The sequence below is a fragment of the Chrysochloris asiatica genome, unplaced genomic scaffold (genome assembly GCF_000296735.1).
Source record: "Chrysochloris asiatica unplaced genomic scaffold, ChrAsi1.0 scaffold00094, whole genome shotgun sequence".
Taxonomy (NCBI): Eukaryota; Metazoa; Chordata; class Mammalia; order Afrosoricida; family Chrysochloridae; genus Chrysochloris; species Chrysochloris asiatica.
This window is the reverse complement of record NW_006408612.1, coordinates 3,877,497-3,884,104: the sequence shown is the minus strand read 5'-3', so window position 1 is coordinate 3,884,104 and position 6,608 is coordinate 3,877,497.

The window sequence follows — 6,608 nt, the reverse complement described above, 5'->3', positions numbered from 1 at the left end:
AATAGTGAGGTTGGCCTAGGATTGGGCAGTGTTTCGTTCTGCTGTGCATAAGGTCACTATGAGTCAGTACCAACTCAATGGCACCTAACAACAACAACCACCTCAGTAATTATGAGTGGAATTTCAAATTTGTAAAACTTTCTAAAATACTGGTTTCTTATTAAAATGCTTTGAATTCCTCGAGCTATTGTGAACTTTACAGATCATCTTGTGATGTCCTATAGCTTGTATTCACCCTGCACAAAGCATTTCATGCCCTATTAGGCTTGAAACTTGACCCTAAGGTCCTGAGCACTCATCACTTGTGTAATGAGGTGAGCTCGAGTCAACATGAGCTGGGGACACTTGGTTTCAGGACAAAGAATGCAACAACTAATGAAACGTATCATTTTTAGATGAGATTTCTAAACAATACTAATGTTCCAGTAGATGGGCTGCCGTCAGTTTCACATACTGTTCTCTCAGAAGAGTGTAACGTGATCTAGAGACCTTGATTAGATGTTAAGTGCAGGGAGACAAAGGGTTGGAAAGAGTGTTCACCACATTGGTGGATGCACAGGTAGTAGTCATGACAAGTCACAAATCTCTTTTTTAAATAACCCTATAATTATAGCTTTACCTCCCTGGTGCCTTCTTTCAGGGTGCACAAAGGCAGGAAACCTAAAGGGCCTACAGTTAAGCTTCCACTGCCAGAAACTACACAGTGGGGGTGCCCAGCCCTAACCACCTGGCTCAATTGCTCCTCAAATCAGAGCTCTCCAAAACATAGTGGTATGTCTGCTTTTGACTTTAAGTCAACATTGCTTTGATTAGGTCAGTTCACTGACTATTGATATCTATTTAGAGAAAGGAATCTTGATATCATAAACATAAATGCAAATCTGGCTATGTATAGCAAGAGAAACATACTTGTGTTTCATGAATAAATATTGTCCACTGTGAAATATTGAACTACAGGTGTTAAAGCATCATGAAACACTTTGGGTAAAATAAAGTCAAGCTTTAATCACTCAACTCCAACACTGTTAGCTGAATTCAAACTATAACTTGACTCTGCACAGTTTTACCATCCACATCTCCAATCTACTTGTTTTCCTTCCCATAATATATATATTTTTTTAATTATACTTGGCTAGGTTATTGTTTTTTACTTAAGCAAGCATTTCGTTGTTGTTGTTCATTTGCTCTTAATTTAATTATCCCCCCTCTGCAAAATACTGGTTTTCCAAAAAAAAAAAAAAAAAGGAGTAGTAGTAGTAAAGGAAAGGTATAAAACTCTGTGTTAATTGCATAGACAATTTATTCTAAATTATCCAAGTTGTGGATTATCCTAGTCATTGATTTAGGCTTCAGACTTGTTCTCTTCAAGCAGCTCTTTGGAAACAGAATTGTTGCAGAGAGTGGAAGTTTTGTTATCATTTGACCCCAACTCATGGGGCTTACACACACAAAGGAACTAAACACCTTCAAGTCCTGCAACATCCTCATGATTAGATTGGACCATTGTGGTCCATAGAGTTTTTATTGAATGACTTTCAGGCCTTTCTTCCACATGTGACTTAGTCTGGAAGCTCCACTGAATCCTGTTTAGCATCATAGTATCACAGCCTCTACTGGCAGGTGGTGGCTGTATGTGAGGTGAATTGTCTGGATTCTACAGGTCTCTTGCATGGAAGGTAAATTTCTTCCACTGAACCACCATGAGAAAGTCCAGATATTAGCTAAAAGGGGCCTGGGGAATTGTGAATAAATTTTTTAATTTCTGGGGTGAACAAAATGCAACATATTGATGAATGCCCAGGGAAGAACCTAATCCGCAAACCCACTAATTGTGATGATTAAGGTTGGTGTCAACTTGACTGAACATGATTCTCTGGTTTAGTATTATGATGACATCTGTTCTCAGTAGCCAATCAACTGAAAAAGAGTTTCCTCGGGGGCGTGGCCTACATTGAATATATATGGACTTTCTGGCAAAAGTTCTCTAGCATTTTCCTCGCTCTGAATGCTGCATCTGGCTCTTATCATCTGACCTCTAATTCTTGAAACTTGAGCCAGCAAATTGCAGTATTGCCTGGAAGTCTTGGGATTCATTAGCCTCTGTAGTCTGAAAGCCAACACCATGCCATTTTACCTACTGATCTTGGATTTATCAGCCTCCATAAATCAAGAGAAGCTTCCACTTTTCTATTAAAACCATTCCCAAATATTTGTATGTGTGGTAGTATTATCAATGCAACAACTTTCTATAGATGCTTGTTGCTAAAATAGAGAAAACGCAATTGGATACTGTGTATTTATATACAGGTACCTCACAAAGCATTTTTATTCTAAAATGAGAAGAAGCATCCACCCGTATGTCTGACCAGTGGACTTAGGGCTTGCCAGTCTCCACAACTGTATAAACCAATTCTTTGAGATTACTCTTTCTATATGTACACATGTTGTTTTCGTTGCTAAGTGCCATGAAGTCGGTTTCAACTCATAGCGACCTGTATAGAGTTTCCAAGCCTTTAAATCTTTTGCAGGAGCAGAAAGCCTCATCTTTTTCCTGTGGAGCAGCTGGTGGGCTTAAAACGCTGACTTTGTGGTACTCAGTCCAGTGCTTATCCTATGGACCCACCACGCTCCCATATGTATACATATATAAGCTTGGTTTTGCTTCTCTAGAGAATCCAACCAAAGACACCTATGGAATTCAAACTCAGCCTACCAGAAATGCTGATCCATGATGCTGGGAGAGTGGAAGTAGATCCATGCTCCCATCCCATCTTTAACCTCCTCCCAGCTTTCCAGAGAGAAGAATAAATTATCACTGCAAATGTGATACTCGTTTATCATCCTTAACATCATCAAAACTTACAGCTACTATGTTCTAAGAATGTAATGATTGCCATTTTAACAAAATAAGTAACATTTCAAGATCATGGCACATAATCTCTGCATCCACAAATGTACACTCACTGCATGGACCATCAGGGGGGAAAAAAGATGTGAAGAAAACATTCAGAATTACCAATCTAGCCCAGGAGACCAGAGATCCAGCCTTGGGACAAAGTGCATCTCTACCTTTTGGGGAATACCTCATAGTAGCAAGGGAAAGGGGCCTGAAGTAGGATTCTCAGGGTGAATTAAGTTTGTCTTTGAGCACTTAGGTATATTAGGCCCAAAGGCATGTATGGAAGTGGTATACAGTGATTCTACTCAAATGTTATCATGTCTTCTAAGTTTTATACAATGGTAACAACACGGCTAATCCTATTTGGTGCCAGTGGAAATTAGCCGTCTACTTTCACCTGGTAATAATGAGGTGCACTTCCTCCTGTCTGCCAGGAGGAAGTCAGAGGAGCCAGTGGGGAGGGTGAAACCAAAAACTGTCATAGTGCCCATTGTGGTTCTAAATAAATCTAGAGGAAATGTTCAAGACAACTATAAATGAGCAAGGGTAAAGGGAAGTAACAGAAGATGAAGTTTCTAGAAATGGTAAAAAAAATACCAATACCAGTAGACTCTGAGAACATTTGTATTATGTAATACTTAAGTAAACACTAAAAAATGATACAAAGAGATAAACTAAAAACTACTAAATATAAAGCAAAATGGAATTCTCAAAAAATGCTCAAGTAGCCCACAAAAAGGAAAAAATAGAGAAAAGAAAAATAAGGCAGACTTAAGTCCTAATATATTAACAACTATCACTAATTATATTAAATGTAAATAGTTTAAATACAACTAAAAGGCAGAGTTTGGTAGACTGGATTAATAAATATGACCCAATTATATGCTGTCTAGGACTCTTGGTGTGGCACTGTAGGATCAGCACTGGACTGCAAACCACAAGATCGGCAGTTCAAACCCACCAGCTACTCCTCAGAAACCTTATGCAGGGTCACTATGAGTTGGAACCAACTCGATGGCATTTAACAACAAAAACATGCTGTCTACAAGAAACTCACTTCAAATGTGGTGGTGGTGATGGTGTGCCGTGGAGTCGGTTCCAACTCATAGAGACCCTGTATGGGGTTTCCAAGGCTGTAAATCTTTACAGGAGCAGAAAGCCTCATCTTTCTTCCACAGAGCTGCTGATGCATTCTAACTGCTGACCGTGAAGTTAGCAGCCCAACTTGTAATCCACTATGCTACCAGAGCTCAAATATGATAGTATAGGCAATCTGAAAATAGAAGTATGAAAAAAGACATTTTATTCTAACATTAATAAAAGAATACTTGTTTGTTGTTGTTAAGTGCCTTGACTCGGTTCTGACTCATAGTGACCCTGCATAGGCTTTCTTAAGCTTTAAATCTTTGTGGGAGCAGAAAGTTTCATCTTTCTTCAACAGAGCAGCTGGTGGGTTCAAACCACCCACCTTGTGGTTCTCAGTCCAGTGCTTACCCTACAGAGACACTGCACTTCCCCAAAGAAAGGTGGTAGTTTAGCTCCATCTAGTCAGTTCCAAAAAAATGGTAGAAGTGGATGCATTAGTATTATACAATAGACTTCCAAGTAAAGGAAATTAACAGAGACAATATATAATGGTAAACAGGTCCATCGACCAAGAAGACATACTAATCTTAAATATATACGCACCCCATGATTAAGCTGTAAAATATGTGAAGCAAAAAATAATAGGACTGAAACAAGAGAGAAATCTACAATTATGGCTAGAAACTTCAACACCCTTCTCTCTACAATTGATAGAATTTGACAAAAAAAAAAAAAAGATACAGAAGAAGAAATCAAGAACACCATTAGCCAACAGGATCTATTGAGTATATAGAATATACCATTGAACAAGCATAATAGGCATTCTTTTCAGGTGTCCAGAGAATCTATACAAAAATTAAACAAACCTCCAAAAAATGTAAAAATACCATACAAAGGTCTCAGGGAACACCAAGCATAATCTAGTCCACAAAGACAATGTTGGTAAGCGGCAACTGGGGTCTTAAAAGACCATGAGGCCATCTAAGTGCAATTATTGGTCTCTGGAGGAGCTCTGGTAGGTAGGTAGTGGTTACAAATCGGGCTGCAGTTTGAAACTACCAGCTGGGTGGGAGAAAGATGAGGCTTTCTGCTCCCATAAAGATTTACAGTCTCGGAAACCCTGTACAGGGTCTCTATGAGTCGGAACCAACTCCACAGCACATAACAGCAACAAACCTGAATGACAAAAACTGAAGAATTATGGAAACAGTCCAATGGACTAATGGACCACAAGAAAATCAGTCTTCCTAACCCTAATAATATAAACACTACATGGTGCCTAGCTACCACTACCAACTGCTCTGAAAGAGATCACATTAGAAGGTTCTGAATAGAGTGGGAGAAAATGTGGAGTAAAACTCAAAATTATTTAAGAAGCAACAACAAAAAAAACAAACAAACAAGCTTATTAATCAGAGCCTAGTAGAAGCCCTTAGACACCTCTCAGGTCTAGAACTGAACTCACCCTAAAGTCTTAATTTTCAGCTAAATAGATAAGTCAATACTGTTGAGGTAACACACACCATAGAAAGGTAAACCATTTGAGATCAAAAGCACAGCATTTATACAAGAAAAAAGTTCAGAAGGGTTGGGAAAGAAGGAGGAATGGAAAAAATAAACAGGGAGGAAGTGGGATAAGTGATATTACATTGAGATTACAACTAATGACATGAAACAAAGTATATGATTTTTTTAATGTAACACTGATCCTCTGTTCTGTAAACCTTCACTCAATTTACAATAACAATTTCTTTTTAATTTTTCAATAGAAAGTTAAAAGAGATTAATGAAATCAGAGTGTACACAATAATGACAGGTTACTCTGTTAGAAAACAGAAAGATTATCAAAAAGATCACACAGAATATGTTCTGAATAGAATCAAAGTAGAAATCAATGATAGACCTGGCTACCAAGAAAAATTTCAAGCACTTGGAAACAAAACAACTGACTTCTAAACAATCAATGTTAAAAGAGGAAGACTCAAGGAAATCAGAAAATACATGAAAGTTAATGAAAATACACTGTATCAAAATTTGTGAGTCACAGGTAGGGTAATGCTAGGAGGGGAATTGGTAGCAACTGATTTTTGACATAGGTACAAAAGCAATTCAATGGAGGAAAGAGAGCCTTTTTCAACAAATGGCGCTGGGGCAGCAGGACATTGTTGTTGTGGTTATGTGCCATGGAGTCAGTTCCAACTCATAGCTACCCTGTACAGGGTTTCTGAGGCTGTAAATCCTTACGGGAGCAGAAAGCCTCATCTTTCTCCCGCGGAACAGCTGGTAGTTTCAAACTGCTGGCCGTGAGATTAGCAGCCTGATTGGCAAAAAATGGGCTGCTTACGTACAACCAAACACCTCATAGAGTTTGGTTCCTTGGTTTAGAGGTTTGTTGTTGTTAAATACCGTGGAGTCGATCTGACTCATAACGACCCTGCACAGGGTTTCCGAGGCTGCAAATCTTTACGGGAGCAGAACGCCTCATCTTTCTCCTGAGGAACCGCTGGTAGTTTTGAACTGCTGACCTTGAGGTTGGCAGCCCGACTCGTAACCACTACGGTACCAAAGCACCTTTTGGAGGTTTAGGGTGGTGATTAGATGGGACATCCCAGTTAATTGATTT